Below are 24,045 nucleotides of genomic sequence, written 5' to 3'. Positions count from 1 at the left end.
TAAACCATACAGGCAACGCACGCACACCGTCAAGTGCCTGTACATGCGCGCCACGAACTTCTTTAATTTCGGTCGGTTTTTATGATTCTTTCAGAAATGTTCCATTCGAAAAAGCGTAAACAATCGACCAAGCGCCAGCTGGCTGTCGTCGGCGTCAGTCTGGCTATCGCAATTTGACTTTATCGCACTTTCAACACAGCGCTAGCGGTAACATTTTTTTCACTTTTAATAAACGCTTATCATAAGCATACACACATACATATTTTTCCCTCAATTATTCTTTCTTTATCTCGTTCTTCGCCTATGCCTTTGCTCTATAATGAATCTTAGTATAGAATATATGTATGTACATAGGTATACTTACATACAGGTATATATGTATTACTTATAGCATTTTCCTTCTTACTTATATTGCCGGCCGCGCTAAGTAAGAGACGTTACAACAAATTCAATTACGCCGGCTCTAGCCTACTATTTATGAGCGAGTTGTTTCACGCATTCTCTGCGAGAGCAACTACTGTTGCCGACACTCTTTTTAACTAACTATCCGGTTCATAGACTGATAATTTCATTCTTTAGTCATGGAAGAAAGGGTTTTACTTATACAAAAACAAGAAAAACGCTACCTTGGGCTACAGCGACGCTACATATAATATCTTGCATAGTAAAATTTTTTTTATATATTTTTTTCTCTGAACAATTTTTTCAAAAACTGTGATGATACATTGAATAATTATATATGCCAAATTTTGTGAAGATATCTTGTCATATAAACCAGTATCCCCTACAACGTCTTCAGTTCAATCGGTCAGTTTATACGGCAGCTATGTGCTATACTGGTCCGATTGAAAAAATTTCTTCGGATATTACGTTATTGCCTCAGACAGTAATGGGAGACAAATTTGCAAAAGACCCCCGGTCAAATGAAATACTTTTCCCATCTACCGTGCTTGATTCCTTTCGATCAGTCAATATCTCAAAAACTAAAGGACGGGCATGTCTAAATCAAGTATATTTATATACTTTATAAGGTCTCTGACGTTTCCTTTTGGCGTTACAAACTTCGCAGCCAATTTAAAAAACCATGTTCAGCGTGTAATAATAAGTAACGGGCGGCAAGTTCGAACGACAGTGACTTTATGCTTTAGCGCCTACCGCATATAAATAGTTCTTATGAAACGGACAAATGATCCAAAGCGGGACCAATCTAAAGCTCAAAGTTTATAAATCTGAAATGTAAAATAATTATTTTCCGAGACATCCTTATTTCTTCTCGCGTGTAATCTTCTTCCAAAAAGGTCAACAAATAATTGCTAACTATTTGCGGTTTTCAAACATAACTGTATAAGCCAGGCGATAGTGATTTTTAGGCGACTTAAAAACTCACATTTAAATAGTTGTTATATAAGCAGGGAGCACTTCTCACAGAAAAAAATGGAATAGAGTAAATGATAATCAGTAATCTCATAATTATGTAAATATGCACATTTCTTTCCAATTTGGTTGCCATAACACATTGTTATGAACAACCGCTATGTGAACAAAGCTATGCAGCTTAGTGCACTTGCAGCACCACTTAGAGCACCACTAAACCTTCCTATGCCTAAACATCTCCATTTCTAGAGGCACTTTCATTTGCCTGTGTGCGGACGGCCTGCTATGTTCATGGTCAATGGCCGCATAAGGCATTACACTCGGTATTATGATATAATCTTGCAACGCGCGCGCGCCATCTCTCATATTCTTGTTTGTGGCTGCCACTTCACTTGGCGCACTCACTCACTCGCACCACGCGGCGTCTGCTATGCTCCATTTTTTCCAACTTCAGTCCGCTTTTTTGCCACTCAGCAAGTTTTTCTACATTGTTCTGCGCAATCTGCACTGCCAACTTTTTTGTTAAGCATAATATATACGCAATGCATGTTTATATGTATGCACAAAAGCTTTTGCGGGCTAGCTGCATTGCGGTGTGAAAATAATTTCTTCAAAATAACAAAATGAAGACAGACAGTTGCTTGGCAGCTTGGCAGAGCAGGCGATTTCAGAGCCCAGCTGCTGGGTGCAGCGACACTCGTAAGACGCGGAAAGCAGTGAGCGCGTCACTTTAGTTGCTGGGCTAACCGGCGACAGCTGAGGTGGGGCAATGACAAACAGATTTCAAACAAGGTACATGTGAAATGCGAATAAAGCAAGCCCATGGAGGGATTCTTTGCATGTGCATACGTATGTATATGGAAATAAGAGGAGTGAACAAGATTAGTACCGAATGTAGTTTCACGACTTTTTTGCACTTATTTTCCAATTTTGCTCTCTCAAATAAGCTGAATACCTTTAAAACTGCCATCCATGGTAAGGCGCAAGACTTATCTAAAATCCGTAATAACCATGCCGATGCCGTAAAAAATAGAGAAAATTTGTCCACCTTTGAATTTTCCATGTAATAGTTTAATATTATTATTAGTGAGTTTAATGAGTAATAAATTTCGTATAGGTCCAAATTGACACCAAAGAAGAAACTAATTTTGTTTTCGAAGATTTAGGGAACCTCCTTTAAATTTCGATTTTCTAGAATTTTGCTCTTTTTTGCATTTACTAATACTCGATTTATGGAAGTGTCTGTTAGAATTTATGTGATTAGTGAAATCAATTCGCCTCCCTTCAATCATCATGATATAAATTATATTTACGTTTGTTATACCAACATCTTCAATAAATCTTGGCTCTTAAACGAAGCCCTAAAAAATGTGTTATGTTCCTAAAATTTTACGACTTCGCTGTTTGCCACACTGTACTTTGTTTTCTTCATAATTTCCAAATATCTTTTGCGTGATGGCGCGGCCCCAAGTGCTCTTCGACAATGTAAACAAAATTTCGTAATTCCATGGCTGTTGCTGTGGCGCCTCTTAGTGGTTTTGTAGTGCGTTGTAGAAAGCCCGCAGAAGCCAAAATCTGCTGTTGAATTCGGTCAAGTTTTCGTGTGCCTGCTGGTTTTCTTTATTTCTCTTCTTCTTTGTTGTAAAGCATAAAAGTTTTCAAAGTGCATGCATCACAAGCACTGCTGATGTGAGAAAATGTTTCTTTGCAGTATATTCACTAAATAACGGGTGATCCAAGTAGACGTACTTTTTCGATAACCTTTTTTTGACAGATCTCGTGTGAGTCGCGTCAAGCTGTCATGTTACTTTTGTTTAGTATTGGCATTTCATCATGAAAAGACTTTCGTCTGAACTACTATACATTATTAGCTAATATACGACCGAATAGAGGCAGTGAAAAAAATATAGCAGCCGTAGTTTAGAGTGTGCACGAAAACCAGACCGGAAGACTCGATTCGTCGTCGTTCGCAGCAACTGACGTATGGAACGACTTCGAACATTTTACGCCGAGATCTTAGTTTGTGCAAGACCTGAAGCCGCTCGATCTTCCCAAGCGACATCGCTTCATTCTATGGGTTCTTGAAAAGTTGCAAGAAGATCCGACGTTTGCAAGCCAAAGGTCAATGGCGACCGTTATCGCGCTATGATGAACCGACTATTTGATGTCTGAAATTGAAGCTCGTTCTTTCGAATGATAATAAACATTATCCAATAATTTTGAAGTTTTTGTGTTTTTTCCTAAAAAAAATAAGGAATCTCGAAGTGGATCACCCTTTATATTAGTACGAGCTGTATTAATTTATCAGAAATTTTTCTTTTTACTTCGTGACCACAAAGTTCCCGATTTATATTGGAAACATGTAATCCTAAAAACCTCGTGTGTCAAGTACTTTGTATTAATTTTGATTCCTATTTCTCGCATTTTTCTTATGTCGCTAAACCATTCTGGGCTGACCTACTTCACAAATTTCGTGAAAAATCTTGACACACTCCTTTTGTGTTTCCATGAAAACCCTGCGGTTTCCTCGCCGCTCCCGCTGCGTCAACAGCCGACAACGTAATTAATCACTGCCTTTGCATATTTAGCGAGCTACAAGCTTTGTTAGTAAATATATTAGATATCAGTTCGAGCGCAGCTGGCTGATCGGATTCCAAGCACACTCCTTCCGCACGCACACAGATCTGGTACATGCGAGATACGAATTGTTCGCTATATTTATTTATAAGCTCTCTAAAGTGTGTCAAGCGTTGCGCCATAAATTGATAAATGACTTCTGCATGCGCGAATGCAACGTTGCAAATGGCGATTCGCTGCTCATTGCTCACCAGATGAACACGCACCCACACACACACACAGACGCATCGTCTCTGCGAAGTGACAGTGAAGAAATTAATTTCAAAAGAACAATTGGCGAGGAGAAAATGATACCTTCGGACGTTGTGCGTTATCACGAAAGCGACAATAGCGAGAATTATTTTCAAAATCAGCTGTTACTAAATGATGGGTTCCAGTAATGGCGGGCAAAACAGTAAACGTTACATGGTTAAAATGAAGCTCATACGCCATCAATAATTGGAGAGTCCTACATGCTTCGGGGTCATACGTTTTTAAGAACACTTACTTCGGAAAAGGAAAGACCATTACGGCTTTGAAAATAATTATAACAAATTTTCGAAATACCAATAAAGAAAAAAATTACCAAAATTTAATGTTTGAAAATCGTATTGGATCTAACGATTTTTATTACAAAATTACTGGAAAACTCATATTTCGAAATGAAATATTGCATATGTGGTTTCATGATACCAAAAGCAAACATTTTACTATTTTCGAAGAATCTTTAGACTGTCATTGCGAAGTAGCATAAAAAAGTAATTACTTAACTTTCAACATTTAGATCCAATTTGTACACATACATATATTAGAGTCTACGGGCAATAATTTTTCTACAGACATATGTTCATATGTACATTTAAGAAGGGCATTTCTAATATTGAATTACATATTTTTAAAGTAAAATTGTAAGCGCATATAAAATCTTGTGCGAGACTTATAGGTGCTTGTACCGTAAATCTTTCCATTTTCTAGCGGCGCGTACAATGACCTCTAACTACGGACATGAACAAACAAGTCACACGAACTTGCCGAGTATGCCAACTTACACACGAGCATACCCACTTATTACATAGGTACTTATTCCTGTACTTACAAAGCGACAAATACCGATAGATGTCAAATGTGCGCACACAGATTTTAAGCCATAACTAATACTCTAATACCCATTGTCCATGAAATGCTGAGCATAAAGGTTGGCTTTGCTTTGATTCCTTTCCACACTTTCCTCCACGCTTCGCACACATTTAAGCGGCTTTTGGAGGAAAAGCAAACTGTTTTCAAGTATTTTATTAGAAATCGTAGAAATATGAAAACTGAAATAGCAGTTCAAATAAAACAGAGCCATGCCTAGAAGGAATAAAATGTAGGTTATTTGAATGATTTCACATATTAATGGGAATATTGTTTATTAAAAGTAAAGGAAGAGTTGAACTCAAAACTAAATAGACGATTCAATTCTTATTATCCCGAATGTAACTTAATTTTTAATACCTCGAACAATTTTACGCCGTAGGGAACGCTAGACCCTGAAAAACTTATATATATTATATATAATATATCTTAACTTTGGTCACGACTGTTTGTAGACGCGAACTAGTCCCTAAATTTTTAAGATATCGATCGAAAATTTTGCATATGTGCTTTTCTTCTCCTGCAGCTGTTCATAACACCAAGACCAAGGTGCTATACAAAGTGATGGATCAAGATTTGGATCCTTTGATTTCCTTGAATGAGATTTTTTTTATGTGGGAAAATCTTCCCGAAATTTGTCATGGATTATTGTCCAAGAAACGCACAATCTCCGAAAACATTGTTCAGATTGGATTCTGTAGCACATAACTCTCTTACAAACTTATCTATCAAAATTAAGAAATATATCTTTTTTACCTTCATTCAGCTATAAGAAATGCACTTTTGAGGGCTATAAAGTTGCAGTAGAGATTTCTGAAAGGGTTTCAAGTCATTAAGAACAAATTATGTAAAATGTGACACTTGTCATTTGAAAACATATAAATACTCAGTTAAATGGTAAAATAATATTCTGTTCTGTGAAAAAGTATGTGTGAATCACCTACGTAAGTTGTTTTAATAGTTCGGAAACCCAGTCAGTCACGGAGCAACTCCCATCTTTTGTTGCTGACATTTCTGCATCACTGCACCGTTATAAATCGATTGTCAAGTCATTGGAATTTTCCACATATTACATTTTAACACAATTTCACATTCTGTCACGCCTCCATAGAGATGGCACTCGAATAAGTCCCACCAGTACATACATACAGCTTGGATAGTCATAGTTTCAAAGTGTAGAGACACGTGCTGGCCGCTGTGACAGCTACTGGAGTAGTTGGCAAACAAGGAAGTGCTTAATAATCGACTCATTAGCAACCATGGAGTCTTATTCCACAAACACATGCATACATGTCATACATATATCCGTACAAGCCCATCACAGAAATGAACCCCAGAGGAGTTAAATTGACTCAGGTCATGTTACATGACGTGCGCTATGAAGGATACACTTTGAATTATTGCAATGTTCGGAAACTGAGTGATTGATAGTTGGGAAAGCAAGCTAATCTCAATCTGATTACTTATTAATGTACTATAAATCGGCATCAGGATCGGAGTGGGCAGTCAAGAGATCTTCTTTGATTATAACTTTTCTTTTTAAAGACAGAATCAATAAAGACACCATGCAAATTAGGACTTTTTATCAAGTTATGAGAAATGAGTTAAAAATATGTGACTTTAACGAAGAAGACAATACTAGGGAAACTTTAAGCAAATCTTTCAATAGATAGAAGGACTCTTTGTTGCTAAATACTTTCGGGAACATTTTGCCTAACCTAACTTGTTATATTTGCAAAAGACAAAGTAAATTGGGCCACAAAGGAAACAATATTTGGCTACATAAATAATACACACATATTTTCAATTACTTAAAACAAATGGACGTAAAGAGTTTAACGAAATTTCGCAAATGCTCAAAGAAGTTTGTCTTCATCATTTTCCCGCTGGCTGCACATGCCCTTAAACCGCTATTTGTGCCCCAACAATTGTTGGCTTGCTCGAAAGTTTTCTTGCTTTGACGAATGAAATTTTCATGACTGGTTTGCTGGAGGAAGCTGGTTGCTAATAACCGCCAACGACGTCAGTGATAAATTTCCATTGTTGCTGAAGCTAAACAACAATTTCTTTGGCTCGTAAATTGGAAAATTTTCCTATTATGCTTAAATATAATATTGCACGATGCATTATTCGACTTCGGTTGTGATTTTACGCAAAAGCGCAAAGCCAAGACAAACACAATAAAAGCTTGCAAATTATTTGAGCTAAGGATATTATTGTTTGTTGTTCTAGCAGCGAGTAGATGTAAACATGGTTGTTTGCAATCGGAGCTAAGTCGAATCGTGTTTTCTTGCTTTGGGTGTTGTATTTCTGGTGTAAATTCATGCAGCGCCTGTGTAACAGTGGAACGAGTGGCAAATTCACAAATACAACAATAACAGCAAAGCTTATAAAGAATTATTCTTCAATGTTCTTCTGTTCAACTCCAATAGTTAGCTGAATTCCGTCTTTCGGATCGAGATCGTGGGTATAGTAGAGAGATTTCTGACAAGTCTCTTAGTCTTCCGGTAAAAAGCGTCAAAAAAAGACCTCTTTGCGTAAAAATATGCTTTTGACGAGGGAAGTTAGGCCGGTAATTTATTTATTGAAGGCAATGGAAAAACAGACCTGGCCCGCTCAATAACAGTCGGGTTCGTAAATTACAAAGACCTCCGGTCTTGGGGCACCATAACTGCGGAGGGAAAATGTATTTCAAAATTTTTTGGTAGAAGTGTGGATAGTATTTATATCAAAACACAGCTGCTTTTTGGAAAAGGGACTTACTCTTGAGATCTACCAACTCCAATACATTCGGCAGAATAAAAGGGTTGATTTTAATCGAGATTAACTCAGAGGTTGCCATTGCGTAATCCAAATATAACTCTCAAAATTATCATCATTGTTTTAATTTGAAATGATATTGAGAAAAGAGCGTTCGAACAAGCACTCCATTAGGGAAATCGTGGTGCTTGAGTGTCAAAATGTTGACTAACTCGCATTGCTGCCGTCTGTCTCTTATTTATTCGGATCTAATAGGGATTAATCGGGTTAATGCTGCCGTCCGTCAAAACTAGAAGACGAAGCATTTTCCACTATATCCAACCTTAATCTACAATTTTAGGTCTCATCAAAATTAGATAGGTTTACTGCTTAAAGAGAGTTTCAAGTTTTAAAGTTGTCTATTGAAAGATGCTTGCCAGTTTACGTAATTTCTTCTATTCTAAGTCTCTAATCTAACTAATGCTTTCTTTTGTTTACTTTTCAGCCTTCAGCTTGGTAAGTTACTGCTGACGGTTCGAAAATATAAAATTTTTATAAAACATTTTTAAAGCGGGATATTTGATCGTTGTCAACAAAGCAAGCAATCTCAACATAGTCACACTTGAAAATGGCCTATGTATCCATGGCCAAATGATGGTAGCAAAAACATGGTTTAATTGTTGATGGAATAATAGCGCAAAGGTATTAGCACTTAATTAGTTATTCCTGACACTTTTCTCTTTACACTGCGTTGGTAATTTGAGTCGATAAAAGTACGTGCCCACATGTCAAGTTTTCCAACTGTGCAACCGCATACTGTGGCAAGCCGGCGATCGTACATTTATTGATTTTGCCGTAAATGAGACGTAAAATTTGCACTTATTTTTCTCCATAACTATTTAAATATTAAACTTTCGCCCAATGACCGAAACACAGGAAAGCGCGTGGGCGTACCGATTCAGTTAACATTTTAATGGAGCTTCACAAACGGTAAACGCAACAATTCTGACCATTAAAACGTTAAGTACATAAATTATGATTTCCAACTCTTAATCGCTTAACGCCCAACCAGACAGTACAACAACATTTTACAGCAAACACAGCATGGACAATTAACTGCGACTTAATGCATTTGGTTGCGCGAATTTGTGAGGATTTGCCTTATCAGTTGGCGGAATCGAGGTAATACTTTAAACTATTGGCTGCGTTCCACCGTTCTCTGCACCTTGATAAGCCACTATTTTTTTGGGGTGCTCACACTGTTTTCGTATGCCGTTTACGTCCATAATTTCTGTTCGCCATTCGCATTTGGAATTCGTTGGCGTCATTCATGGCGGCGGCCAACTGCCGTCTCACAAAGTGGTCCGATTGTAATTCGCATTTAATTTGTAATTCGCCGACAGCGCCAATGGCGGCGTTCGTTCATTACCAGCGTGTGAAGCGCACGCGACACAAACAACAAAAACAGTCAGTCGCGCGCCTGAATAGAAATGTGCACACACGCGTTCGTATGGACTTCGTTTATTTGTTTTTTTTTTTTTTTTTTTTTGCTGCTGCTTATTTTTTGGCGCGCGCCACAGCAATGCGCGCAATAAAAATTAGTCAGTGGGGCGGGCGATAATCAAATGAAGTCAGATAAAATCGCGCGCGATAAAAAAGTAACCAAATTAACTATTTCCATAACAATAGGTTCATTGTTCTGGACGCACTTTGGGAATAAATACTTTACTGAAGTAGTGAAGAACGAAAAGAAAAGCAATAATTCAATTTCTATTTAGTGCGACAAGGGAGCGTTTTCTAAAAAGGGTTGGGAGACACATACATACCTTTAGTTTTACACATATGTATAAATTGTTAAAAATAATATGTAAATTTATTTGAGAAATTTCCAGCAAAACCTTGAAAAGTGATGATCTAAAGATTACATAAAACGAGTTTCGAAAATACATAGAAAGAGGTATTTTGGATATTTTACCGATGACACTTTACGACTTTAAAAATCGTTATCGCGTAAGATAAACTCAGGTTTGAGGGACACCCTGTAAAAAACGGTTAATTTGAAGTTGAGAAACTCTCCTCAAACATTGTCAGGTCGATGCGTACAGAAGTCTTAATGTATTACCATAAAGCGTAGCAAAGGTGAAATTTTAAGCTTCATTTAATCAAAAAGAATTAAATTCGGAGAAGTTAAAAAAGTTACAGCTGCTCAAAAATCAATGAAAATAATGAATAAATTTGGTATATTTTAAATTTTTTGTATAAAAAACTGAAGAATGCCCCGCAAGCCACCAATGAAATTTGTGAAGTTTACGGAAACGATGCTGTATCAATTCGTGTAGCACAACAATAGTTCGCTCGCTTCCGTTCTGGAAATTTTGATCTGAATCTGATCTTTGATCTCGCTCTGGTCGACCTATTGTTGAAAAGTCGATGAAATTATGGAAAAGATTGACCAGGGCCGTCATCAAACTGTTTCGAACCATTAAAAAAAGGTTGACTACCAAAAGAAACTCGACGTTTGGGTACCACATGAATTGTCTGTGAAAAATTTAATGAACCGAATTAACATCTGCGATTCTTTGCTGAACGAATGGTAACAGGAGGCGAAAAGTGGATCCAGTATGACAATAATGTGTGAAAAAGATAATGGTATCAGCGTGGTGAAGCTCAACAAATGGTCGCAAAGGCAGGAGTATTTGATGGGATTGGAAAATAATTATCCGCTAGGAACTGCTCCAGCCTGGTAAAATTATTGATTCTACATTTTATTATCAACAACTGATGAGATTGAAGCAAGCAATCGAAAAAAACGGCCAGAACTGATCAACAAAAGGGCTTCCTCTTCCTCCAGGACAACGCTATACACATCTTTGATGAGCCTTGATGCATACACCATATAGCCCTGACATTGCACCATCGCACTACCATTTGTTTCGGTCAATGCAGAACTCCCTTAATGGAGTAAAGTTGGCTTCAAGACTGTTGTAATAATGTCTCTAGCAGAAAAATGGCAAAAAGTTCTCAACTATTTGGTTCAGTAGAGTTCGTTATCAATATAAAAAATTTTTAATATTGATTAGAAATACGAAAAAACTTTTTCAGCTACCATATATATGTAACTTGATAAAAGTGGCGCCACTCATTATATATTATTCAATTCGTTCGAACAAATTCCTTTGATTCATCAACCATAATTTTTAATTATTAATATTATATAAAGGATTCAAATTAAGAATTTAAAACATTATCACGTCGCGAAAGTAAAAAAATTCTAAAGCGGTAGCTACAAAGAGGATTGTAGTCCCCAAAAACAAATGAATTAAAACGTCTTGAATGGCCGAGATATGACAGCCAGTCATTTATCTCAAATATGAGGAAAAAACTGCAGCACATCCACAGAGGTCTACAGAGAAATATTCTCGTGGTGAGAACTCTGAACTCACCGCCCTCATTCTGTTAGTACAATTGAATGGCTTATTGAACAAAAATACGGTTGTTTCTTGCACTTATTATATGCGTACTTGTCAGCTAATTACACTGTCATAACCTCATTCTCTCGCGCTTTCGCACTTGCCTCACATTCTGCCTTCGCTTCACACTTCCACTGTACAGAGAATCGTTAAAATGGTTTCAGCGCATAGAATTATTATGTAATAATGAAATAAAGTAAAGTGACAGGCGTGATGTAAAATGTGGTGAGAGACACTGAAAATCCATTAAAGGCAGTCCCGCCTCGAACAATGCGCTAGTTGGAGGCGAGGCAAAGAGCGAACTTGAAAAAATGCGCTTTATTGGCTTATACCTTTCCAGAGTGAACGCAAGTTCAGTTTAAATTTTTTTCATTTCAATCGAAAAAATATTCAATGAATCATAAAGTCAGTCATGTCTAAATCAAATCGACTTAACTTCTTTTTTTCTTCGTGCATTTAAAACAAAATTTTTCTTGAGTGGTATAAGAAATTAGCAAAAGACTTACATTGGGCGGTTAATTTGAGTCGTAGGAGCGTGTGTGTGTGTCGCAACGCTAATCAGTATGCGAGCAGCGCTTTTCAACACTGCCAACATAATTGGAGTGGTGCCTGACAAATGTGGGGAGCACCAAAGTCAACAACTCACTCGTACAAACTTCTACAGTTTGTCTGTGCGCCCATGCACCAAGGCACTATTGACAGTCTATCTATGAACATACAAACATATTTACACTTACGTAGAGTATGTGTGAGTGACATTGCTTTGGCGAGGTTCATTGACGGATATTGTACTTACATATGTCCATATGTATGTATGTGTAAGAGTGTGTGCAGTGGCAACTAATGTTCATGTCACTTAATTGCCACATTTATTTGAGGTGTGAATGTATATATACTATACCTGCTATTGTTGCATTAGTTGTGATTTCCCGATGGCGTTTTTTTTTTTTAATTTTCTGCTTTTGCCATCTGATATTTTTTGTAGTATGAAAAGGTGACGGACAATAAAATAGCAAAAATTATGCAGAAGCTTATTTAGACAGACGCCTTTGTTTCCAGGACACCGCAAATGAAAAGTAATTCAAATAAAATGTGAACGAGCTTTAGACATGCCAAATCCACACTTGCCCACGTACCAACTAAGTTTAGACGGGCTTATTGCCACAAACCCGGCGCGTGCATCTGCTGAAAATAGAGTGAAGTGAATTGGAGTGGAGTGGCATGGAGTGGCGGTGCGAGTACAATGACATAATGAGCTCGACTAGCTGGCAAGCGCACGGCGGCAGTAGCGACAGTAAAAATAACAGCAGCAGTGTCGCCAACACCGCCATTCAAAGCTAGAGCAACAAAGGCTTATTCATTAAAAGCCAAAGCCACAACAGTCGTTGCCGCTCCAATTGCGGTAGCACTCCTCTTCCGTCTCATCGCACCACCGCACGCTGCTCAGCTCGACTATAAAGTACCGACTCCCTTTTACGAAGTAGCAGCGACAAACTTAAGCATACCATAAACGCACGGAAGCAAAACAGAAAAGCAAACAACTACAATAAGATCTTTATGAAACAAGTAAGCAAAATATCAATTTGGATATCTATCAGCGCCATCACAAATGGACAAAGAGCTTGAATTTCAAATAAATGCCAGGAACAAAATATTCACAACATTTTTGGATATTTGCAAAGTTTTTGGAAACAAAGGAAGTTCGTTCCAATACACAAGTTCACACACAGAAACATATAAAAATATGAATTTCTATGTATATGTACCTGTATGTATACATACATATATCATACAGCAACGTGCATAGCTATGCACATCTATAAAACATATGGGTCCAATGAAAACACATCCATTTGAATTGCCAGCAATTTTCTGCTTTAATAACTTAACACAAATTACTCAGTTCGTTGCACATTCCGAATGCGACCGGCTGTAGTAAATAACAACACCAATAATTTACATACTTACACATACGTGAAATGTAATTAATTTAAACGAATTAACGAAAAAGGCAAAAAAAGTTGGAAAAATAATTGCGAGCATTGTTTCCTGAAATAACATTCAAGTATTTTAAGTAAAGCTCCATTTGAATATTTTTATCGATATTATTATATATGTTTAGCGGCGTTGTAATACCAAAAATTCACATCAGTCGGCTCGGTTTATATTTTATTCCCAGAATCTTTGCCAAAAAAAATACTGCCTTAAGAAAATGTAATGGAGCTTAATAGAATCCTCAATCTGAGGACTCCATTCTGCAATGAAATTTTAGAAAAACTATAATAATCAAAAAAAAAAATATCAGGTACTTTTTACAGGCCATTTTATGTTCTATTGTTTTTATAAAGCAGATTCTATGTATGTATAAGACGGTCGCCTTTTATATTTCGGAATTCGAGAGCACAAACAAGTTTTGAACATTGAACTGCTTTATTATTTTTCCAAGTATATTCTATAAAGATCTTTAGCATACGTTTGAATTGTCGAAGGACTTTCGCCACTCAAAATTAAGGTATCATCAAAACATATCTTTTGAACGCGTCAACCGCCTCTTCAGGTGTCGAAAAAGACCTCTTAGTTTTAGTTAATTTTTTACGAAATGGAATAAAAGGACTCATCAAAATTGTGGTTCGAGTGCTCAAATATGCAATTGTCTCAGTCGATTTGTGAGAGTTTGCATTATCGTGGTGAAGAGTTATCCATCTTTGGTCTTTCAAGAAAGACAACTGGCATGAAAATTACTTTTCGTCATCTATCACGATGCCATAGGCGTGATCGAAAAAAAAAATTTTACAGTCAACGTTTTTTGTACCACGACCTCGATCTAATTCATCATGACAGCGATAACACTGATTCTTGATGGTTCTTGAATTAAGTTCATAGACCACATTAAAAGTTGTAACATAACAAATAAGCGCCCAAAAATGTTCGCGATTTACTCCCATTTTTCGACCAAGCTGAACGTTTTGAGTTACTGTAAAAAACACAAACACCGCTCGTATGTAAAAAAAACATCAAAATTGCCAAATTTTAAGTTGTGAGTTGCCAAATTGCAATAGCAGACTTGCCAAATCCTGAAATATAAAATATTATCTCTGCCTGTTCCACAGAATTGGTTGTTGGTTGATATTTGGCACTTCCAGATTCATTCTCAAATAAGGAATGTTTTGATGTATCGTGTCAGATCCGAAAACCTCTGGCGCCCTATATTACTTTCTTCATTTTAAAAATATTTTTCGTTCCCTGTTACATATTGCAGAGCCTGAATATGCCATATTTTGAATATTTAAATTACCGTTAAAGCACTCATATCAATACGATATCTGACTGTGAATTTAGTGTTACAATTAAATTAAAATCAGTTAAATATATTAATGTTTAGAAAGGCGGATGGAAATGGTCATTAATTACCACATTTTATTTACATCAAAGTAAGTATACATACATATGTGCATATATCTAAATAATCGGCCATTGAAATTATCGGGTATTTACAAATTATCAAAACAAAAGCATTCATTCGATTGCGGTTGGCCAAGTTGAGCCGTTTAAATAACGGCTGTTTACAATTTGCACACAGATTTAGTTATGTGTTAAGCCAGTGTACCGTTAAAGCTGGCTTTTGGGTGATAATTCATACACAAGCACTCTGATACCGAAAACTATTAAAATATCCAATTTCCAATCAAATAAAACTAAATATGTCCAGTCATGTGTTTTGGATAGGAAATATCTCTCATAATAAGATACTTGGTAATTATTTGTAAGCACCATTTATTATTAATTCCTTATGATTTTGTATGATAATCGTTTTATGCAGTTATGGATTTAAAAGCTTCTCACTTTGAATTGCTATTAGGGATATAAACTGCCGTTGAACTTTATCTGTCAATATCTCGCTACTTTTTAAGAGAACTCATGTTGACTACTTAAAACCTTCACAATAACTTTTAATAAAATCCTGGAAATGCGGTTTTTTTCCCTAGCAAACTACTTGTAATGAGCAACGGTAACGAAAGTATATTACCAAGGTAAATTCAACCTTGCACAACTAAGAATGTAAGTGGGTATATGCTTTATGAAGCTGTGCAATACACCTGGCAAAAGTAGGTCACGTGTTAATATCTTCCAGCATGAAGAAGGAAATCATTTCGCAAATCCGCACCGAGCGACGAAATGCATTACTATCAGCCGCCAACCAAGCGGCAGCGTCAAGCACATAGCATTTGTCTCAAATTGCGCTGGAAGAATGCGCAACCTTCGCTGACGTTTAGCGCCACGACTGATGTTAGCTGAGCTGTGAAGTTCGCACATTTAAGCGGCACCTTCAGTGTGACAAGTGACGTGTAATCACAAAAGCATGCTGATTACATTTTCGTGGATGTGCCACACCTGCAACTCATCACCAGCTCGCTTCTGGATTAAGTTGATTTTTGTGAGCGAATATTAAGCTGTCTTCCCAAAAACTTCTTGCGCACTTGAGAAGTGGGCGTGTGAGCAACTCCTGTAAGGGCGTGAATTTAACCCTTAACCGAAGACATCATCACTTGCCTCTTGGCTGCTATCAACAGATAAGGCGGCATATGATTTTACTTGCCACATGCCACATTTGTCGCATATGTATGTGCCAGTGCATACCTTAATTGTATCGCAACACCTACAGGCAGCAACATTTGCGCCACCACCGCTTGGCTTCCATAATTTCCTGCCATTTTCACCTTGACAAATGGCGCATTAACAGCAAAAAATATTAAAAAGCCGAGGAAAAAATCAATTTGTATGCAAATTAAATGATGTCAGCACCGCTATGCTTTGGAAAGGCGCGCACCCATACGCCTCAGTGGTGCGGTTACAACAAAAAGTGCAGCCAATAAAAACACAGAAACCACAAATGCAGCAACGCTGCTGCCGTTCCCGCTGCCAGCTCTCGTCAGCACATTTTGTTGTTGCACGCCGCAGGCAACGCCGCCGGCATGTAGCCAATTTGTTGCCAACTGCAACCGAATGTGTCAACCGAACGCGTCAAGAGGAAATTCGAACGAAGCTCAAAGTAAATAGAATGAAAGTGTTAGAACTGCGAGGCGACAAGTAAGCGGAAGAGTGATGAGTGCAAAATGCACTTTGCTTGTTGTGTAAAATATATTTTGAATTCAGTAAGTTCAATAACAACAACAACGCCAGTTGAAAACGCTTGAATTAGAGCAAAACAAAGTTTATAGCATCGGTTCCAAATGCTAATAGTCACAGAATTCATGGATTTTCGCCCAGTTCTCTGTAAAGTTCTACAAAGACTTTAGCAAGTTGTTGTTTTATAATGAAATTTTTATTTTTCTTGGTCTTAATCTCCACTATATTTATTTTATATTTAAGTATAATCAAATTCAACCGAAATGCGCTCCACTGCTGATTCAGCGTTGGGGACCCACCTTTGAAATACGCCAATTAACACTCTCCTGTGAATTTGTTGTTGCCACACACTTTAGTGTGCTCATTTCTCCAGCCACTTTTAACGGTTTGCTCCACTTCTGCCATTTAAGCTCATGTACTTCTCATCACTAAACACTTAGCGATTTCAAATGCTTTCGCTTGCTGCACACCGTTTTTCTGGTGAATATGAAAAGTTTTACTTTCCGGAATGTGCTGAAGACATCAACTGTTATATTTTATTTATTTTAGGATCTGAAGTAAAGGAAAAATAGATTTCCAGAGGGGCACAGTCACGTATCAGGAATGCACGCTCGATAATGGCAATGAAAAACTAGCGCTTGTCTTGTCCCCTCCCTTCTAATGTGCATACTCTCCAATAAGAAATTAATAAGTAGTGACTTTACGCATGCTTCGACACTAAAATTATTCATGAACCTGACTTTTCACTTCCTTTTAAATTATATAAAAATGGATTCGCTACAGCAGACTTTGTCGCAAATTGCTTTATTCTGTAAAAATTTTCAATAACCCAAATAATACTTTTATCTCCGTGCAGCCCACTCGACTCAACGCCAATCTGGCGGAGCAAACACTCTCACCTCTCTCAGTGAACTTATGCTTGGCTAATCTACATACACAGCCGTTGGTAAGCACTCCATTAGCATCACTTGGCCATTTCAACAACTCTACGCTGTTCTGCACTTCCGCCTGCTGCAAACGGGCCAACCAACGAATTCACTATTCCTGCCGTTTAAAGCACTCTTTCGAATTTCACCACTTAGATACCGCTAAAAACTATTTCAATTACCGCCAATTAAAAATGGAAAACCTGCTGCAAAGCAAAGCTGCGTTAAAAATGAAATTTCGCGCCAAAATGGAAAAATAAATGTTTTGAAAACGTGAAAGTTGGTGGAAATCTGTAAATCATTTAAAACGCAAGAGGAAATGCAAAAAATGTAATAGCATTAACGCAAGTCTGAGTTCATTAAAAATAAGATTATATCTCAGAACGGGAAGCGTAAATTCAATATTTTCTAAAATACAATCAAATTTGTAAGTTATTGCTTTGTTTCTATATATTTTTCAGTTTTGAAACAACTCTCAAATTTTTCGCGGACTAAAGAACTACAAAAAAAAGTGTCCAGAATATGAATTTATCGAATTTGCTCTGATTTTTGCGATATTCCATATATTATATTTCAAGCGATTATCATATAATTGGTAATACATATTTTTCCAGTCCTTAATGGAGTTCTGAGCACTTTATTCGCGCATACAAACATCGTGTAGTCCCCACTTTCAAGCTATGTACCGAAAATACGCTAAAAAATATTATACAACTGTATTAATATTATTAATTAAATGTGGAGATATTTAGACTTCAGTTTACAAAGATTTTTTCTGAATTTTGAAATTCCTCAGTGATTTACTATGTGACCTAGTTTCAATGATAAAGCAATTCTTTTAAGCGATAGATGCTAAAGAATATTGTTCTGATTACATTTGTAGCTGAAAAGTGAAATATTTGATTGTCCTCAAATACAGCAATTAATGCAAGATACAGACTTTAGTAATGTCAGAATGTTCTGGAAATCAAAGCATAGAAAAGGTTTGTGTGGATACACGAAAATGTCCTAGGTAGCCATAAAGCACCAAATTATGATGATATTAAGGTTTTACGTGGTTTACGGGTTTCAAAAAATCTAATTTTTTTGTTATCTTATTAAATTGTACAACACCTTTAGAATATTGTCCTAAATGTGGAAGTTAATCCAATGATTCAAGGCTAGCTAGGCCACGTGCGCAGTCTTTAAACGGGTTTTTCAGTGCTTTTGTAGTCGGGTAGCAAGATTTCTCGAGAACTACTCAACGGATCCTATCTGAAAAAACCGTCGCGAGATTTTCACTGAAATTTTCGGTTTTTTTTTACAAAAATGTCGGGAAAATCCAATTTTTGTTTTTTTTTTTGTCCTTCGTCCAAATTCTATTTTAAAGTTCTAACTAAAACACATATTATATTTTTTCACTTTAGATGATGTAAGGAGCTATCCTACCAAAGCGTTGTTTTTGTTTTTGTTTTTTTTTTTCTAAAATTTCAAAATTTCTTTGTTAACAGTGTATGTTTGTAACAATAACAAATTCTTATAAAATATTTCATTTTGTATATGAAAAAAATTGTTAAAAATGCTGTTTTTTACCCGAGGAAGCCCATGTAACTCCTTAAGATAGACTATCTCTGCAATAGAAAACGTCTGACACCCTATAAAATATGTGTGTGAGCTGAGTCGTCCGCCTGTTTGTATATACGCGAACTAGTCCCTCAGTTTTGCAAATTGATCTTTTGCATGCGTCCATTTCTCTCCAAGAAACTGATCGATTGTCGAAACTGCCACTATAAACAGACCCATCATAAATACGTTTTCGTATAGAATCTTTTGTATATGTGAAGGGTTTTGTAGCTCCGTTAAAATCAAAGTAACGGTTTTTCATAATTTAAAAAAAAAAACATAAATTCTGGCTTGAACCTTGCGCGAATTTCCTTCCATAGGCACAATGGAAAAATAAACGTTATCATGTTGGGATGTTGAAGTTTAGGAAGCAAGAAAAAAAGACACAGTGACCTCTAAAAAAATACAATAAATTTCCAAAAATAATAATAGCTTTTAATGAGTTATTCCATATTCCTAAAGTTACTTAAAATGTTCTTCTCGGTTGGAACGATTTTGGTTTTCATTAGGACTCAAAACAAATAAAAACATTGTATTCTTATTTTGTAATATATTTCCTTCAGAATAACGAACGGTTGTAAAAAAAACACAAATTTAACATAATGGAAGACTGAAAAAAATTTGTATTTTTAAAAAGTTACACTTTTCATGCAATTGGAAGCTGTTGGTTCATCTTCGAGTTACAACTGTAGACAATTTAAAAATTTTAGTTTTGAAAAAAGAAAGATAAATTGCATTGACTATAACTATTGACGGCCACACTTTGGATGTATTGTGTTACATTTAAAGTTAAAGACTATCGAAACATCCAAAATAAAAAAATAATAATTTTTCTAAATTTCTAATTTGCCCCATAAATCGATCATTTCAATTCAGAATAGAACAAAGATGACTAGTTTTCATTTCCATAGCGAATTAAAGTGCAACAGAATGTAATGTCTCTAGAGACTACTATTTCGTTAAATAAATTGTTTTAAGCAAATGAAACACGAAAATTGAAATTCAGTGGCATAATTGACATGCATAAAAAATGTCAATTTGAATTAGAAGTTAATTATGATCTTAATTAACCTAATTAGATGTGAACAAAATCAGCGATAGTTAATTGAATTAATTTTTTATGGCGAAGCGCATTGTTTCCATATTTAATTCACATCAAACAAGCCGATATGTAATCGCTATAAATGAGTCTGCAGTTTGGAATTTAATATTAAATTTTTAATTGGCTTCTTCACCCCACCACACGCACAGATATCAACGACATAAAGCTAGAGAGCAATGAGCAGTAAAGCAAATATTGAAACAAACTGGTGTTACGCCCAACGTGAAGCGGTAAATGTTGCCACTGATTGTAACCCATAGCTGACATATATTTGTTCGTAGTGCTTGCAAGCATATGTGAAGGTTCAATATTTAAATGTTTGAATATAGATTCATATACCAAGATTCTAAGCCATAATTCAAATGCGTAACAATGCTGATACGAATAATAACAACAATATAAGGAAATTATTGCACACACTCAGCATTTTTGTAAGCAGTTGTGTAGTGTAATTAATATGTAAGTTTGTGCACTTGCTACTTCTTGTCGCTATCGCTCTGAGATTAGTGCTCTTCAATGAGCTGACTTATGCGCTTGTTTGAATAACTGTATGCATTTGATAAAAGCGATATGTCACTTAATGCAATTACACAAATGCAGCTTTAGTTTCAGTCAGGCGTTTTGGATTTCAGCTAACTAATATATACATATATGTATAGTATATTGGCTGTGTAACTTAGTTGCAACATACTTTATGCAAGCTAAATGCTGAATACTAGCACTATTATTCCCGTCAATGTAATTAATTAAATTTGTTAATAAATAATCTATTCAGTTTATCGGCACTTAAAATGCAATCGTTTCACTTAAATTTGAATGAGTTTATGAAAGCATGATCATATATTTATTTACCTTCTAATTGTGTTAAATAATGCCAAATAAACAAATACACGAAAGGACATTTACACTATCTGCAGGCACGTTACGCATACGCCATGTCACACTTCAACGGTTGAAGTTTTTCATACAGGGTATATTAAGTTCACATTTGCTTTCAGTGTCTTTTCAGAGCAGAACGAGGCAACTTGTACTTACTTCCAATACTGTCTTCTATAGGGGCTTTTTCATATAAGCATGTCTTTGGATCGAAAACCGAAAAGTAAAGCTCAATTATTTTGTATCAAGACATCATCCAACCGTATATATTTCACTGCAGCAAATCAAAACCTTTTGAGATTCTTCCAAATGTCACCTTTNAAAGCTCAATTATTTTGTATCAAGACATCATCCAACCGTATATATTTCACTGCAGCAAATCAAAACCTTTTGAGATTCTTCCAAATGTCACCTTTCCTCTTGACTCTTACAACTTTACATATTTTTCAGTTTCTATAAAAACGAAAAGATAAGCCAGGTGGCAAACAATATGAGTTGTGTTTATGGTCTTGATACTATTCAGCCATTCACGCGCAATTTAGAACTCACAACAATAGTGACTTGCCAGCAAATTCGGGGGCTTGCCTTTTTCTCTCAGTGTGAAACTTTGAATTCACCTTCGTTATCGAAAGAAGCGGTACATATTCGTCATATATTGAATCTTTCGAACTCTACCAATTAAATGCCTAGTAAGGTATTTAAGGCAAAAGTAATGGATTTATTTTTACTATATATATACCATTTAAATCTGCATATGTACGCTTTTTCTTTCATTAATCAAATGCAAAATGAATAAAAACATACTCCTTTGTTATGTGTCATAATTTTGCGGTTTTCTGTTTTTCACGCCACACTTCATTGTTGTTTATGTAGGCTAGGCTATCAAATTTCAAAATATGCCGCTATTACATCATCAACGCCTCGCGACAATATTCAAGCATTGCGAAGCGAGAGCGTACTTAGTCTTACTCTATAGACATACACACACACCTGACATGTTGAAGAATGCATTATTCTTAAAATCGGAATATAGAAACCCAAGTATAAATTCTAAAACTAGAAGATATTCATACATACATATATGTATCATAAACTCAAACAATTATATTATTCACATGCGCACATGCTCATGCGGGCATTCAATTACAGTTAGTTGCAGGACTAAATTGAACTTGACGCGCTGCATGCAACGGCATTAAAATGGTGCATTGTTTCATTACTCAAAATAGCAATTATATTTAGCATTAGCATTCGTGTATGTCTTCGATAACCAGCGTTGCCACATCGCCATAAAAATATTAAAGCAATTTCGTGTCATTAGCGAAAGTGTGGCAGCAATAACCGGCATCCGCTGCACACGCCCACCAGCAGCCTTCCTATTCCGACCAGTGGCGCCGTAGGTGTGACGCGCCATATGCGAGCGGAAACAAATCGCAGCTCCATTAACAACTTAATCACCGCATGGAGTAAAGCTAAAATAACACACAGCGTCAGGCAGCTTCGAAATGTAAACACTGCAGAAATTAAAGTATTCCAGTTTGTTTTTCGTATTTTTCTTGCAGTTGCTTTTGCTTATGAGTTGCTTTATTATGAGTTTCCATGTCTGGCACTTGTTTTCGTTTGCCCTCAACTTTTTGTAAAGCGCACCATTTGCACTGCGGTATTGGAACTTTGTACAATTATCTTTACATTATGTTATGAATGAGTGCAATTTTATTTATCGCGTGTGACTGCACTAATCTTGTGGTCTTGATAGTTAAAATAAAAATTGTGCAACCCATCCATCAAACCAAATTTCAATTGTTCGTAGCCTTAAAACAAACTTGGTCAACCTCTAAATATTAGTAATTTTATGAAACTAAAAAGCTCAATCTCAAATTTTCATACAGATTAACTAGAGTGAAAAGACTCGTTTTACTGCACCCACTTAGAAAATCGCAAACTCTTTAAAGCTTATACTAATTACACTTTTTAAGTGTGCGAAGTGTATTGTAATCGATTCCACCCAATTATAGCACCTCCTTACTTAATTTTAATGGCATGGCAGTGCCGTTGCGAATATTGTCGATGGATGACTCAATGACTGCCCGCATTCGTAATCGTCGGTTGGTGTATTTTAAATGATTTGCGTAATTTAATGTAAATTCCAGGTTGGGCTACGTGGGATTATTATTAACCTTTGCGCAATATTGTTATACCCCGAACAGGAAATATTAACTTTATCATAATATTAGTAGTAACCAGAAGAAAACGCTGGAGTTACCATAAAGTTATATTATACATAAATGGACAGCAGACTAGCTGAGTCCATCTAGACATTCCCGTCTGTACGCACGCGAAATTTGTCTCAGTTTATCAAGTCAACAATCATCGAAATTGAAGGAAAAAGCAAGCCGAAACCAAAAAAATCACGCCAAAGCCGCTCAAACATCAAGATGACGCTCATTGTTTTTTCCCATATTCGTGGTTTGGTACGTCATGAATTTCCTCCGTAGGGACAGACGGTCAATAAGAAGTTCTATTTGGCCATATTGAGGCGTTTCCCAGAAAACATCCGTCAAAAACGCACGGAATTGTGGAATATCAATTCATGGATTTTACACGACGATAATGCTCCATCGCATCGAGCCACTATTGTGACCGATTTTAAAGCCAAATCGCTATGAACACCATCGATCAACCACCGTATTCACCAAATTTGGCTCCGTGTGATTTTTTCTTGTTCCTTAAACTGAATTTGAAAGAGATAAAACAAAATTCGCTGAAATAGCCGAACGGCAAAAAAGTGCTCAAGAAAAGTGTTTCAAGGACTTTAAAAATCGTTGGCATAAGTAAATCTGATGGGGATTACTTTGAAGCCAAAAAATAAATAATATTGAATAATTAAAATTTTCCGTTTTACAATTACAATTTCCGGGTACTCTTTGTTGCTATAAGAAATGCACCTGTAAAGAGCGTAGTTAAATTTAACGTTTTGTGTTTTTTTGTTTTGTTTTTTTTTATTAAAATTACCGCTCATAAATGTTGAAAATTTCGATGTGGGTGGGTGATCTGCCAAGTTTAGCACAGCACTCAAATT

At 36.3% G+C, this 24,045-nt stretch overlaps 1 protein-coding gene across 8 annotated transcripts in view; it reads left to right on the top strand.

The window, feature by feature from the left end:
* Window positions 1-24,045, top strand: part of LOC108972766 — a 70,102-nt gene that overhangs the window by 19,755 nt on the left and 26,302 nt on the right. For 5 of the 8 annotated variants that reach the window (XM_018939597.1, XM_018939592.1, XM_018939565.1 and 2 more), the window contains exon 3: window positions 8,369-8,379. The exons of 1 other annotated variant lie outside the window; for it this stretch is intronic. The gene's annotated coding sequence lies outside the window, so the exon portion shown is untranslated. Of the gene's footprint in view, window positions 1-8,368; window positions 8,380-8,434; window positions 8,566-24,045 lie in introns of all 8 variants that reach the window. 2 more of the 8 variants (XM_018939545.1, XM_018939554.1) reach the window with 2 other exon arrangements.

The sequence above is a fragment of the Bactrocera latifrons genome, unplaced genomic scaffold (genome assembly GCF_001853355.1).
Source record: "Bactrocera latifrons isolate USDA-ARS-PBARC rearing strain unplaced genomic scaffold, ASM185335v1 scaffold_11, whole genome shotgun sequence".
NCBI classification, from domain to species: Eukaryota; Metazoa; Arthropoda; class Insecta; order Diptera; family Tephritidae; genus Bactrocera; species Bactrocera latifrons.
Note: the sequence above shows the minus strand (reverse complement) of the source record. Positions and strands in the feature narration are given on the sequence as shown.